The sequence below is a fragment of the Dromaius novaehollandiae genome, chromosome 1, assembly GCF_036370855.1.
Source record: "Dromaius novaehollandiae isolate bDroNov1 chromosome 1, bDroNov1.hap1, whole genome shotgun sequence".
NCBI classification, from domain to species: domain Eukaryota; kingdom Metazoa; phylum Chordata; class Aves; order Casuariiformes; family Dromaiidae; genus Dromaius; species Dromaius novaehollandiae.
The window spans coordinates 7,494,207-7,507,334 of NC_088098.1; the positions used below are offsets into that span (position 1 = coordinate 7,494,207).

Sequence of the window (13,128 nt, forward strand, 5' to 3'; positions counted from 1 at the left end):
TAGTATAAAATTTGGATGGAAATCAATTGAAATTAGAAGCGATGGCACAGAGTTTCAAAAGCTAATCTCTAGATTATTATTATTATTTTTGATTTAGTGTGGATGAGGGATACAATGAAAGAAGACTGTTCCTCAGATCTCATCTTAACCCTGTGGAGAGTTACTTCAATAGCGCTCTGTTTTATGCTTCAGGGTGCAGCCCGATGTAAAGACTGAAAGCTCACAAATTGCATTGGTTTGTCTGTGGTTTGCTACAGCTTTATTAACAGGGGCAATATGTTATTTTCCTGAGTCTTCCTTTGCCCCCTGACAGGTTTTTAAAGGGTACAACACATCCTTTCCAAAGGACACACTGAACCTGAGCAGCAGAACTAGGGCTGAAAATATACTGGGTATTTGTGGTGACATGGGCCCTGATTAAGATTGAAAGCCCCTCCTGATCACTGTGATATATGCCAGGAGCTAACATGAGTATGTTTTGGGGTTATTTTAAATTGTAGAGGTGATAGACCAAAGGCAGAAAGAAAAAGAGATACAGAAAAGTGATCCCCAAGCATGCCACTAGTTTAGTATTATGTCCCTCTTTTGGTGCTGTCGATGGTTTCATACTTTAGGGTTGTCCATCATACGCCGGGGAGTTTAGTGTCCTGTGCCCAGCACGCTCATCTGCTGTGTGGAAGAAAAAGGAGGTTTCTTGTGAAAAGGAGAAGCTGTTACTGTTAGAAAAAAATTCACTGCGTGAGCATCACAGAGCACCCAAGGAGCAGCTCCTGACTTGGCAGTTCGAAGCTATGCATCATTGTCAAGGAGCAGGGGAAAATTAAATTAATTGATACAGTCTTTCATTTAGAGTTAAACTTAATAGGCAATTTCTTCTCGCTATGAGCATATGTTATTTACTAGTTTTGTGTTTCCAGTGTTTTGTCAGCCTCACATCACCTGATCTTACTGAGAAGAAGCTAAATTTAAATTCTAACTACTCGTCTAAGAGTTCTCTGTCCGGTTTACTCAGATATAATTATAAAAGATCAAGGAATGAAAAGCCAAATTTAAAAGCCTACACAACATTTTTTTTCTAATCTCTGGCAATTATAACTAATATCAAGTTAAATCTCTTACATTCATATGCCTTAGTCATTAAAAAAAAAAAGAAAATTTTGTTTTTGATAAAGAAAGCGAATGGGCAATGTATCATGTAGTGACAGGCTGTGAAGAGCATCAAGTGCCTGAGGAAGTTTAGAAACAACCGAGGAACATGGAATTATTTAATGGGATAATAAAGGAAGAGAAGAACAATAGCTTGGGGACAAAGTGGACAAGGAATGTTACTTTTTTCAGAAAGTGAATCATCTTCCCTTTCATTTTTAATTATCAAGGATGAATAGTATGTCTGGTTTTATCACAGCTGAATACAAATCCTGTGGTGATGGGGAATTTTATTTATAATGAGTACTTTAGTTCCTACGCCACAGTATCAATTTTTGCGTGGTTCTGGTTACATAATATTTCAGGATTCTCTGATTAAGCCATTATTAAGCCTATTTTGTGAGGCTTGATTCATCTTCAGCACTGATTCTGCCTCTGAATTGAGGCTATTGTCACAGCTATCCTCATTTGTCCCGAGATTTGTTTCATGCGATAAGTAGTGTTGGCAAACTAATATATGTGTTTTTAAACAGCCCGATTCAGTGGTATTACAGTGCTACACAAAAATAAGCTTAAGGCAAAAATTAATCATAAAAATAACTCCTCATCGTAAAAATAACATAACTTGTTCAAAATAGTCCTAGCTTATGTCATGGAAAACTGTCAGATATTACTTAGTTCATCTCCTCATGATGAATGAAACTTTGGTTGACTCAAAGTTAAAAAATAAAAAATAAAAGAAATCCTTCTTCCTTTTTATGTAACTCAATTAAAAGAGGATAATTAAAGGGCTTTATTGTCCCCTAAAAGAGAATAATTAAAAGGCTTCATTGTCCCCTAAAACTCATAATCCCTACTTACACGTGGGTAAACCCCATGGTGTCCTTCCGGTGGACAAACTGAAGCGCCAGGAGCTTACGTGATGTGATGAGGGTCAGGAAGGCAGAATTTGGTGTTTTAGTTTCCATCCTTATATTCGATGTGTTTTTCTTGTTAAAGAGGTGCGTTGCTAAAATGAAGCAATACCATCCTGCAACTCTACTGAAGCCAGTATTATTAAAAGCATTCATAAAATCATCAAGTACTTCTTGACACAGGTTTCAACACTGCACCTTCTTAGTGTCTTCTTTTGGAGGGTATTGAAACTGCGTATTTTGAGTCCCAAGTAGAATATCAAAAGACGGATTATCATTTCATAGAGTAAATTGCTAAAAGCATATTTGAAATCTCTAATTTCTGATTATCAATCCAAATACTTGTTTTGTACAAAGTGATTTTTAATCTTACTCCAACTCCTTTTGGATAGGCAGCAGTCAACATTAAAGTCTTCCTTCCTCTTCCAAGTCTGTAAAAGTTGAATAAACCAACATCCAGAAACTCCAAACCTTATTCTTCAACAGAGTTGCTTCACAACAACAGTTTCACAGGTGATGTTAATCAGGCCACAGACAAAAGTTAGTGTTTCATATCTTTAGAAAAACTGGTTGGTTACAGAAAGGTTTTTCCTTATGTTTTTCTCTTATATGGATGGAAAAATATAACGAGCCTAGGGTGTGAAATTACCGAGGAAAAGGTAACGTATACTACAGTAACTACCCAGTTGCACAGTCTTAGCCCAGTTTTCCTTACTTGATCACATAGTTTTAACCTAAAGGCTGAATAGTGTCACCTGTAGTAGGATCTTACCAAGGGCAGGGTTTGAAGCAGGGGAATCTGCTCTCATGCTATAGGTTGTACATTGATCCCATAGATGGATAGTTCATTTATGTTCCTAGATACCCAGCACAGATACGGTTATTTTCTTCAGAGCATGAGAATGAAACACAGGAAGAAAAGTTTAGCTTGTCTTATAACTATTTCCTCCACCTTAAGGTTTGCTACCTAGATATTTATAAACTTATCCAAATGAATGCCTACTACTCATCTGTAGAAAGAAACATCTTCCTTATCCAACAGAGTATTGCTGTTTTCCCTACTGTCCAATGTTATTGGGAAACAATTATCCAAAGGATTAATCTTATCACAAAACTTGCTGTTAAAGCAACAGATCCATTTACTCTTTTCAAAGCTGGCATAGTGCCAATGAAACTCGTGCTATATAAAATTGGAAGCCTGCATAGGGAAGCTATCTAATGGATAAAATGCGTTTATGCTGAAAACCATTCTCCTTCCCATGCTTCGTGAGCTCTGGAACAATGTCATTAATTATCTTGGCTAATTCCCTCCCCTAGTATCTCAATTTGGTCTTTCGTGCTTCATAAACCATGCCATACGTTCCTGTAGTACTTGCACACTGTCTAGCTTAATCTCCTTTTGGTAATTATTCTCGTATGCATTGCCAAGGTCTGGATTTGATTAGCTGACTGATTAAAATATTTATTTGTCAAACCATATTCACGCCTACCATGTATTTTCTACCTGTGTGTTATATGAGAAATATGAAAGTGTGGAAGCCAGCGAAGTATTGAACACAGGCAGAAAAGCAGAGACTTTGGTGTCACTTGCTGCTTTTGAAAATTGGGCAGTAGATACTAACAGGCAAATCCGAAGCTACTCCTTTCTTGCCAGGACTTGGTATGCTGCCTAGATGTAGAGCTTGCTGTTTGATACAATTGTAATGCTAAAGCTCCTATGACTGCAAAAGAAAAGCTACTGCTGCTCTTTGCAGGATTTAACCTGGAGTACCGCAGGGTGATGGTGCCACCCTCATCTGATATAAAGGGCATTGAATAAAATCGCCATTGCCATAAAATTGGGAGGTATGTTTTTTTCTAAAGCCGTATTTTTTTCATTTAACCATCAGATGACTAGCTGTTGTAGAGATCCAAAGGATTTTGGCTCTACCAAGTAAACCACTGAGAACTCTTACAGATTTTATATAAACTAGATATTCATTTGAAAATGGTTTATAAAATGTCTTCCAGCTTTCTTTATACATGTATTCTTCCTTGATTTTAAAAACTGTTCACATTAACATCACAATTTGTAGAAAGAGGAATATTCAAAATATTCAATACTCAAAACAAAAAATACGAAAAACTGAAAATTGCTTGCACTGTGTTTTCCAGCCACATTGCTTTCATTTTAAGATCTGATGCGCCAATATTCACCAGGGTTTGCCTGCCAGAAAGTTGGCCTGAGGAAGGATTGTTCCGCTCTGATGTTGTACGGTCTTCAAGTGTTTGGCCTTGATATTTGTTTAAACTTGACAAATGTTACCCTTTGGTATATCCCAGAGAGACTATTTCAAATTATCTGTTTCGTATGATACATAGTTAAGATAGATAGAAATTCGGTGTCTGATGATACAGAAAGAAAGCAAAACCTATTAAGTGTTTTCAACTTCGAACTTACCCAAAAGCATTAGATATTTAAAGTTTCATGAGCCATACCCATCTTTGCCTTCCTTAGAAACAGAATGATTTAGGGTGGAAGGCAACTCAGGAGGATATCTGGTCTAACCCCTGCTCAAAGCAGAGGTTATGAATACAAATTGGAGATAGAGATGAATAGCTAATTAACAATTTGCCAACGGATTACCGAGTGTGATCGTCGTTCTCTCAGTCAAGTACCTAATCTATTATCAGGTGATAATGGATTAAGGAGAAAGTTGTTAATCTTTTTAACATTTCGATAAATTCACTCAGTTCCCAAAGAGCAACATGACTGTGTTCAGATGTACAGTTCAGTATGAGATTTAAATGAGGAAGGGACATGCTGAAGGGGAAGAGTTAGGTGTTCCTGCCTGTTTACTTACTATCCGAGTTGTCCTTGCTATTATCATACAGAATTGGGAAATCTGGCTTAGAATATTCTGATGCAAATAGAATTACAACTCTCAGCCAAAGTGAAGGGATTTTTTTAAGGTTTCTTTCAACTTTGGGTAGACTTTTTGCTTAAAAAAAAAAGCTCAGTATTCCCTATTGTTTGGAGAATTACTGCACAAAGATCTAAAATTACTAGCAATTCTGAAATCATCTTTCTCATGTTTTTATTATCAGTTGCTCTTCTGATTATGATATAATGAAAAATATTGTGGAGGATTGTATCTTGAAGTAAGAAATGATTAATCTAAATAATAAGGAGATCATATTTTAATAGCTTTTAGAGTTACTTGGGAAATCTCGTTGCTTAAATAATGCATCATGAAAGTAAGTCCAAAAGCAATGTTGTGAATATGTTCAAAGTTGTGAATTTAATATACTGAGAGACATTAATTTATTATCTTTTATAATTTATCAATTATTCCTTCCCAATCGATATGTAGACATATATATTTAAAATTATTTGCATGACTAACATTTGTATATATTATTGTACTGGTACTAGGCTTACTTCATTAACAAACACTTTGTTTTCTTCTTCAGTGTTTACATTTCCATGTTTTAAGAACAAATCAAAAATTGGCGTGAAAGAAATTAAAGTTGAATTAAATTAAATTAAATTAAATTTAAAAAGAATTAAAGTTGTTGTAGCTGGTATCATTAAAAGAGAAATCATTTAAAAATGGATAGTTCTGAATTCCCATGTATGAGCATTGCCTTTTTCTTGAACTTTTGCCCAGTTCAGCAGTTGTTACAAGACCCATCGAAAGTATAAAAGCAATTTCTTAAAAGAATATTAAAAGTGTAATAGGATTTACTACGTTCCATGTTGAAGTCACAGTGCTTATGTTGGGCAGTGCTTGAATGAGAAATAATCTTCCAGAACTGAGTAATCAGGTTATGCCTGTTTCTTGCTCTGCTGTGTCAGGGATCTGCAACAGAAGTGTGTGGCTTATCAGTTTGGAGTAACACTTGTGATCTGTGACTATCTTAGGGCATAGTGCAGAAGATACAGTAGTATGAAAAATCTCTTACATATTGTGTATTACAGAATTCTACATGCAGAGTGCTCTTTGACTTGGTGGAGTTTCCTGAACTATATTTTAACAGATTTAAGATTTTTGGGTTTGGCCTTTAGTTAGCTTGGAGCTGTGATTCATAGAAGTTGAGCAAAAACAAATTATTTGTTAAATACAGTATACTGAATTATTCATTTCGGATATGTAAATAACTATTTCTATTCATAAATCTATTGAAGAATAATCATTTCTGAGAATTCATGTACTAAATAAGTGCATAAAACCAGGTATTTCGGTATGGGAGTGGTTCAGAAACTGGTTGCCACAAGAGTTCTCTTTGTGACTGACAGCTCGAATCATAGGATGCTCCCTGTGCTTCCTAACTAGATAAGTGCAGGTTTTTTTCACCAGGGCATATTGCATAGCAAGTGATAAGACACTTCCAGTATGAACAGTGTTTGCTTAAATGGAATTTGCAGCACTTCTGAAATTTGCCAGCATGCCCACTGCCACTGCCACCCCAATGCCAAATTTAAAATTTATTAAAAAATACAAGCTGAAACTCACACAGTTTACATGTGACCATGTAACTGGTTAGTATTTTGTTTCACCTAGATATTCTTTTAAGGCTAGCTTCAATGTAGTTTTGACTGCTCAGTCTTAGGCTAGCAAACTTAAGATGTTTGACTATATGACTAATTCCATTCATAGTAATAGAATAGTCATATTATAAAATTAAACAAGGCATAAGGGTTTTTCCAGCAGGAGCCCCAGAACTGACCTTTGGGTAAGTACTCAACAGCTTGTTGAGACTAACTTACAGTGAAGGCATCCCCAGGTTACTCTCAGAGTGTACCTGTGTTTTGTGAACTTCTTTAATTGGAAAGCTTTTCATTTCCACTGTGCCCTCTGGGAAATCTAAATTTTCACTTGAATATCTCCAGTGGAGAAATGGGGTCTCGTTTCTCATTGTAAATCTTGGTTAGTTTTATCATGCTGAGCATACGGTGCAGTGAGTAAAGCAGATAGCCTTGCGGAGAAGTAGAGTGGCAGCATGATGGATAACAAGCTGCTCTGGGATGAAGGACACTGTTTCAGATGTGTGTGAAATACTGTGTGGGCATCTGGGATCAGGTAGGCCCAGTTTTATTTCCCTGTTCCTCCCAAATGTGAGAGTGAATGGTTGCAAAAAGAAAAAAAAAAAAAAAAAAAGCAGTTTTAAAACCAGTTAGTCACCATGAATGTTTCCTTAATTCCATATCCTTTGCTTATTCAAGATTCAGATCATCGATAGGGACTTTCAGACCGACTAAACTGTGACCAAGGAAATGTTCTTTCAGAAATGGTGTTCACATCAGGGTTCTTTTCGAAAACTTGCTCTGCAGCTTTTCTCTGAACCCTTCCACCTTTTTGCATTAACTTTTTTTAAATTTTTAATGGAAGAACCATATATGCTATTTAAACATTAGTCACACCACTGATATACACACACATAACATCATTTCATTTGTATGTTAAATATCACTCTATTAGCAATCTTGTGTTGGTCTACTTTGTTGTTGCTTCTTGGGAATCCTTACCAAGTTGGTTGTAAGCAAAGTCCTTTTGCTCATCTTGCTTTGGCCTATCTGAAGAGATAGATGAAGATACTAAGCAGTATCAGTTGACTGAAGATTTTACTACCAGACCCATTTTTAATTAAAGTTGCTTGAGATCTCATGATGCAAGAATCTATACAGTTACTTATAACTATAATCAACTACTATTGAAATTTTGCACGTGACATCTTTGAGAATTTGAATGTTCTCTCATGTTTTTGATGATATTGTTTACCTAGGAATAAAAGTAGAGATTACTTCTACCTGTTAAAAAACATTTCTGAGCCTTTTCATTTCAATAATTACGACACCTTGATGCTTTTTTCTGGGCCCTTAAAATTTGGTGTGGAATATCCTTCATATCTGGGATTAGTTTCAAAGCTCCCCTGGAAAAAGAATTGTAGGAGACCACAGTACTAGATACTTGACCAAATAGTATCACATAGATCAACATTTACATTTGAATAGAGTGCTTTTATTTGGGGATTTTCTAATTTGTGAGACACTGATTTTGTAATTTCTCTCTCCTATGTATATATGTATACATATTTAGAGATAACAAGAATCACAGGAAAATTCAGGTAGATGCTGTCGCCAGTATCACTGAAATTTGTATCCACTGAAGGAGGCCAGTTTAGCATTTGAAAATATGCCTGTTGATAAATGAAGTCATACGGGACTGGTGACTGAAAACAGATAAACACAGATGCGATAGGACCTTGAGCTGGATAGGTCTTTGCGATGGATATCTTGACCTTCTCCTACAGTATGCTCCCCAAAGAAAACCAAAAGACTTCTAAACTTGAAAAAGTCAAACTTCATATGTGTAAACAGTAAAAAATTAACTTTTTTAGCAGGAATAAGAGGTTTCTAAACAACTTTTCCCCTGCCTGCTTTGCCCCTACAAGCAAGTCCTTGCTTCTGTGCTTGGTTGCAACTAACTCAGTGTCATCTTGAGTTGCAGCACAGCAAGCTCTGAGTCTCTTCTGGTTCCTAAAACGTTTGTTCAGTCTGTGAGGCCTGAGAGTCTTCTCCATGCTTCTTACTGAAGTTTCACAGCCTCTTCTGGAGCGTTCAGGACCACTCTTTAATGCCTGCTTCACTTGGTGGTCTCCCCTTGAACACTTCTCACTCTGAGCATCTCTCCCCTTGAGCCTGCTCAGCAGGTGCCATGGAGGAGCATCGTTATCATCTCTCTGGTGGTTCTACCTCACCCGTCTTGTTAAAGGAGGTTAAGGCCTAAAAACAAGAATGCCCAGAGCCATGGAATGGGTTATGCTGAGCTGCTTATGGAGGTTGTTATGTAGAGGCAGGTGGAAAGGAGCTTTTGGGAGGTTAGTGAAGAAGAGTATTTAATTTGGGGGTGGCAGGGCTTCTTTTGGGGACTGCAGAAGTGTAAGAGATCCAAGCTTTCTTAATTTTTTTCACATTTTATTTGCGATGCATTTTTTGTATTCTAAAATATAGTGATCCTCTGGAAGTAAAAAGTGAGTACTTTTTGAGTAGGCCTATTTTTTTCAAGGCAATGTTAATCTGATTGTGTTTTTAGGTCCACTAGTGTAAGTCTAGGGGGCCCAAAGAAGCGGATGGTTTCAATAATACAGAACCTGGCTGGGCAAAGTCTAATTGTTATTTTTATGCCTATAGGGCAAGATCTGTGGATGATACTGAATGCTTCAGCTCTATTGACTTCAGTGAATGTCAGACTATAAACTCCTAAGTGAAATCAATGGAGTTATGGTAGGATATACACAGGGGATTTCACTCAGTGAGTTTAAATGTACTCAATAGCCTTTTACTGCTGAATGTTTAAACTTGTGTGAATTTGTTATTAGACTTCTGCCTTATGCATTTTTCTAAAATGCTTACTGATATGGATTAAGATGCAGTATGATGATCAGTTTTTTATTTTTTTGGTGCATGCTAATTGGTATTTGAATATTGGAGCTACAGTATTATACTTGCAGTCATTTTATTTATTGAAATAAGATCTCAATTAAGTTCTGTTGATTTACTTTCAGTATTTCTGATGGTGTTGGTTGGGAAATAAGTCATTGTTTTTTTCCCCAGATTAAGACTATTATACACTGAAAACTGTCGGTACGGTACAGTATTTTATTTGCCAGCCTTCCTTCTGCCCACCTTCACTTTGATCACTAATCTTTTAAACCTTTCTTGCTTTTTAATCTGCAAGATTGAATGATAACTATCTATTTCTTCTCTTCCCTTGCTCAGCTTTCTCTTGTTACTCAAATACTTCAATTTTTATTGTTGAAACTTTTTTCTTATTGCTTTTTGGCCTAATGGGCTTCCTTGCTGTCATTCACCTTGCTTTTCTTCTGTCTGTCAGAAATGCTTTTGTCAGTCTGAGGTCTAAGGTTGTAAAAAATCCTCTCCTCAGCTATTCATAGTTCTGCTAACAATTTCTTATTATAGCTGGAGTATGGGGCGAAAAGCCTATCACGACCACTTCTTCACTTCTTTATGTGACCATCTGCAGAGCTTAGCTAGTGCAACAGCAAAGGAGTACACAGCTGGTGAAGAGCTGCAGAAAATTAGTTTTTGGTGGTGCAAGAAAGGAACCTAGCGTAAGAGGCATAATTCCTACCTGCGATCTTGGTTGGTCGCGCAGCAGCGACGGATGGTTGTGAGGCTCCAGGTACTCTCGTGGGTCTATTTGCAGTAGGATGGGTGCTAAGCAATGTAAGTAAATGTACTGTCATGTATTCTCAGTTGCTTGTTGACATTCCTTGCAAACAAGTCTTTGGCTTGAAGAGAAGAAGGAAGGTTTGGTTTATGTTCTCTGAGGAGAATATTTCTTTTCAGGCTTGTTTGACATTTTTAAACCTTGACAGCTCCTTTAAGAGTATTTTGTACCAGCACTGTGAGAGAGTGAGTTGGGAAATTTTGTGTGACAGGTTAAAGTGGGACATTTGGGGCAAAATGAAATCGGAGTGTTTCAGTGAATGTGTGACACTTTTGTCATAGAGGTTCATAGTAACTCAGTAATTATATGATCCATTTCTGCTTATGAGACTAAAAGAGGTCTTTCACTGTTTCTATAAAGCTACCAGATAATGGATTTATAAATTTAAACTCACTTTATAGATGTGCTTTTATTATACATTTTATCCTTTTATTTCTGTGTTTAAATAGGGAATTGCATGATTTTCCTAGAAGGTTAGAATTTTACTATGACCATTCTAGCAACATATCCAAAACACTTTACTAAATTCAGAATAGAGTATGGTACCTGTTCAAAGTTTTTAGTTTCATGTTAAAAAAAATAAGAATATTACAAGTGCATGACAGTGTTGATTCTGGCACCTAGGAAACAATGAAGACTAAATGTAGACTGTGTATGACTCTCTTTTACCTGATGCCTGTTGTTTGAGACTGCTACACTGCTTTCTCTGATAGTGCTGTAAGGTAAAGCATGATATTATCAACATTTTCATTACGAAAAGTTGCATTTTAATTTTTCGTTCTTATAGAGAAAAGCTTGTAAAATATTTCATTTTTTAGTTAGAGGATGAGAAGGATATGTTCAAAAATAAAACTGCTTTCTTGGTGTCAACTCATACACATATGGAACTTGGTACATGTATGTCCTCCTCTGCCATTTCACAGCAGCTTTCCGTGACACAGTGAATTCCACATCGAAACATCTTTCACCTGTCTTCCAGAATCCTTTAAACTTGTAGCTAGCAGTCAAGACACAAGCAAATTTATGTCTTTTGGGCTAAATTAGCAGCCAGCCACCGAGGCTGATTTGTCTTGAAAAATCCATAAATTAAAGAATAAATTAATAATTAAATTAATACTAATAATCATGAGAATAAATTAAATTAATCCATAAATTAAAGACTGATCCCCATAACAAGAGGTAGTACTAGGAAAGAAATACCACCGGACTGCCATTCACACTTTTTGATGTTTCAAGTGAAAAAGGTGAATGAATGACCCCAAGTAGTGTTAAAAGTCATCTATGCAATAGGATGTCTTCAATTTCCAAAAAAAACACCATTAATATTTCATATTTCTTTGGCATACAACCTATTTTGCATAGATGGCAGCTGTAGGTTCAAAACAGCATTATATCTCCTCTACTGTCACTATAGTTTAGCAGGTAAATAATGCATGAAGTAAGAAGAGTTGACAAGGCAGATGGTAATGATATATTGGTTCAAAAGTCTTGTCTCTTTGAAAGTACCTGAGTATGAATTACATGAGACCTGTTATTTATTTTGTATTACTGTTCAGTATGTTCGTCGATACAGTATATAATTGTCTTAAGGAATTTACAGCTGGGGGGTGCAGAAGACAAGTAGCTTAGTAAAGTTAAAAAATCCTAATATTCGTATATATGCACGAACAGAAACACTTGCAAACATTTCGGCTGAAAATTGTGAGAAGTATTAATCCTCACTCTTTAGCACACCAGATCAAGGATTTATGTCTAGGAAATCAAATGTTCTTTGATATCCTATGCCGAATTGCCCAATTCAGTCTAGGTGTGATACTAAAAACCACTCCAGTCTTCTATGGCTCATTCGCCCATTTCTGAAGGTTGGCTGCCTGTCTAGCTGCGGTATTAATATCCTTTGAGATGGTGTTTTTTATCCAGAAGGCATCCTAGGAACCTTGACTAAGTAACAAAGAACGTCCTGACAGGTGGAGTTATGCAAAGGCAGTGCTGATAGTCTACATCTGTCAGCATTTTTGCATAATATGACATCTGATAGAAATGCTGGCGGACAAAAACCGATACAGCACCTAGCACAATAAACTGTTTGTGCTCAGATACAGCAATGGGGATAACAGTGGGTATACAGTGGCCATGGAGCAATCGAGGGGGGCAGAAATACCAGGAGCAGACTCCTCCTGTTCATCCTCTCCATTTGTCAAAGGTGGTAGGATCTTTTTGTGACTTAAATTTTTAAAAATCGTCCTATCCCCGTCCATTGCTCACAGTCTGCTTAACCCGTAAAGGTTAATCTCTTGAGCTAGTTTTGGTTACTAGATCACTCTCTGTAGCAACACCTGCATACCTTAACTAAGCCAACATATTTTATATTATATCTGGCAGCTTATTTAATTACTGGTCAGGCATCACTTTTTAATACTGCAGCCAAGCAAAAAGGTAGTTATTCCAGCAGCATTTTTAACATGAGGCTGAGGTATCCGAGCTTCCCTGGAGAACTCTTAGAGCCAGGGCTGGCCAATAAATAGCAGCAGCTCTGCTGCAGCCTGAGGTATTGACAGATGCTTCAGACCGGACGCTTTATCCGCAGTACCTGCTGCGAATAGAAAATCACGAAGGACCGATAGGCCATTCTTTCGTTATGAGTAAGCTGTGCTGATTTTCTTCCTGTCTTTTAATAGGAGATTGTGAGGCAATTCTTCCCTATCTCCACAGTTGTTTTTAACCTTTTTCGCCTCAAGATGTACAAGATACACCACTGACTTACTAGGATTACTGTATTCAGCAATGCAGTGTGTGTAATTCATTACACTGACATCAATTTGCATCTAAGAAAG

General features: G+C 36.8%; 1 protein-coding gene across 2 annotated transcripts in view; it reads left to right on the top strand.

The window, feature by feature from the left end:
- CACNA2D1 (calcium voltage-gated channel auxiliary subunit alpha2delta 1) overlaps positions 1–13,128 on the top strand; it is a 413,553-nt gene that overhangs the window by 139,791 nt on the left and 260,634 nt on the right. The gene's annotated exons all lie outside the window — the stretch shown is intronic.